The sequence below is a fragment of the Triticum urartu genome, chromosome 2 (genome assembly GCF_003073215.2).
Source record: "Triticum urartu cultivar G1812 chromosome 2, Tu2.1, whole genome shotgun sequence".
Lineage (NCBI taxonomy): Eukaryota > Viridiplantae > Streptophyta > Magnoliopsida > Poales > Poaceae > Triticum > Triticum urartu.
Window position 1 is genome coordinate 662,398,256 of NC_053023.1, and position 3,108 is coordinate 662,401,363.

Below are 3,108 nucleotides of genomic sequence, written 5' to 3' on the forward strand. Positions count from 1 at the left end.
ATCGACAAGCAACGAAACAACACAAGGAACAAGATCTTCATCAAGCTCCCACTTGAGCTCAGTTACGTCACCTGCACTGGTATCATCGGCACCTGAAACTGTTTGGAAGTAATCTGTGAGTCACGTGGACTCAACAATCTCACACCATCGCGATCAAGACTATTTAAGCTTAAGGTAGGAAAAGAGGGTAGTGAGGTGGAGCTGCAGCAAGCACTAGCATATATGGTGGCTAACTTACGCAAATGAGAACGAGAAGTGAAGCAAAGCACGGTCGTGAACTAGAAGTGATCAAGAAGTGATCCTGAAGCTACTTACATTCAAGCATAACACCAAAACCGTGTTCACTTCCCGGACTCTGCCGGAAAGAGACCATCACGGCTACACACGCGGTTGATGCATTTTAATTAAGTTAAGTGTCAGGTTCTCTACAAACGGATATTAATAAATTTCCATCTGCCCATAACCGCGGACACGGCTTTTGAAACTTCAAAACCCTGCAGGGGTGTCCCAACTTAGCCCATCACAAGCTCTTACGGTCAACGAAGGATATTCTTTCTCCCAGGAAGACCCAATCAGACTCGGAATCCCAGTTACAAGACATCTCGACAATGGTAAAACAAGACCAGCAAAGCCGCCAAATGCGCCGACATCCTGATAGGAGCCGCACATATCTCGTTCTCAGGGCAACACCGGATGAGCGCTCCGTACAACTAAAATCAGACCTCAAGTTTCACCGAGGTGGCGCTGCAAAGGACTCTAGTTCGGACCAACACTTAGACAAGCACTGGCCCGGGGGGGGGGGTTAAAATAAAGATGACCCTTGAGTCTGCAGAACCCAAGGGAAGGTGATAGGTTGTTAGTGCAAATGTAAAACCAAGGTTGGGCCTTACTGGAGGAGTTTTATTCAAAGCGAACTGTCAAGGGGTTCCCATTATAACCCAACCGCGTAAGGAACGCAAAATCAAGGAACATAACACTGGTATGACGGAAACTAGGGCGGCAAGAGTGGAACAAAACACCAGGCATAAGGCCGAGCCTTTCACCCTTTACCAAGTATATATGTGCATTAAAGTAAACAAGATATAATGATGATATCCCAACAATAATCATGTTCCAACAAGGAACAAACTCCATCTTCACTTGCAACTAGCAACGCTATAAGAGGGGCTGAGCAAAGCGGTAACATAGCCAAACAACGGTTTGCTAGGAAAGGTGGGTTAGAGGCTGAACATGGCAATATGGGAGGCATGATATAGCAAGTGGTAGGTATCGCGGCATAGCAAAAGAGCGAGCAACTAACAAGCAAAGATAGAAGTGATTTCGAGGGTATGGTCATCTTGTCTGCAAAGTTCTCCGAGTTGACGTAAGCTTGATCCTCGTAAGCGTACTCAACGGGTTTCTCAATCACGAACTCGTCTCCCCGCTCTACCCAAAGCAAGAACATAAGCAAAGGAAACAACAATCAACCACGGTGCAATGCGCAAGCAACATGATGCAAAACATGGCATGATATGCGGGATGTGATATGCAATGCATATGCATGCTCCAGAAGGAAAAGATTGAACCAGGCCTCAACTTGGCAAACCAAGTATGCCGCTGGAAAGATGAGTTGATTTCAGTCGAAATCGATATAAAGATCACCGAAATCGGATGCACGATCTGCAAATGGCAAGCAAAACAAGAAAGGCACAATTCTGCGATTAACAACACGGTGCCATCTAGAATGCAATAAGAAACTAAGCTACTGCACTCCAACATAACAACAAAGCACATGGCAGTGATCTACTCAAGATGCTTGACAAAAGATGAACACTGAGATACGGCTAAATCACACAAGAGCAGGTTCAAACAAGCATGGCAAAAGTGCAAAAGATAACAGCATCACAGACTTAGTGAAAATAACAACATGCCAGGAATTAATATCAGGAAGCAATGTTTAGAGCAAGATAACAACATGCTACAGGATCAGATCATAGCAATACAAGGCATGGCATGAATCTACTCGAAGTATATAACAAAAGTCCCTTGATGACCATAAGCCAAAAAGGATCAGAAGATACGATGGCACCCATGTAAACATAGCAAGTTACGTTAACAAATTCAGACTTAGCAGAAAACTGGACATGGCAAAAACAGAATTATGAAGGCATGTTTGCGAGCTCGATGCACTCAACACAAGGCACTGCATGACAAGCTAAGCATACTACCAGCAAGAAGACATGTAGAAGAAGCTAACCATGGCAAGAACAATCTCATAGCATGCATGGATCAACTACAACAACCTTGGCAAAATTGATTAACATGTAAACAATCTGCCAGGAACATTTTATAGCAAAAGTAGAGCAAGATTGAGTCATGCTAGGGCACTCCATAAATGCAAACAGGGGCATGGATGGATAGAGCACAACCATATGTCAAAATCATCCTTACTGAACATACTCAAAAGAAGCATGGATCTCTCTGTAGCAACATGAAAACATGGCATAAAAATAACTGCAAGGAAAAGACTTTGCATGCTTGTGCTAGTCACCACATTGATCACAAAAATACATGGCATACACCCCCGTAAAGATGGCATGGCATAGCCCAAAACACATGTAGAGCTCATGCCCATATGCAGCACATAATAATCATGGCAAAAATGACAAATGCTCATAAACTGATAAGAAACAGGAACTAACATTTTATAGCACTCTTGCATCAACAATTTGGGCATCAAGATGAACTCAAACAAGCATGGTGCAATGGAACAAAATGAAGAGGACAATCAGATGAACGTTTTGATATATGGCACGCTCAAAACGGAGCACTGAGCACGAAGTTATGGCATGAAGAAGTAGGCAGTAGAATGTTAGAAAACAGGGACTTGGCCAAAGTTTTATCCTGCGAAAAAGTCAATGGGGCGGATCGGGTCGCGGAGGCGGAGCGGATCGGGCCAGGTCGAGGTAGAGGAGGACCCGGGCGGCGGTGACGACGGCTCCGGCGAGGTTGTCGCCGGCGGGGCGGCGGATTCGGCCGGGCTAGGGCTCCCGTGGCCGGATCTAGCGATGGGTGGCGGCGGAGCTCCTCCCGGGACGAGGCGCAGGGCGAAGGCGGCGCGCAGGCGGT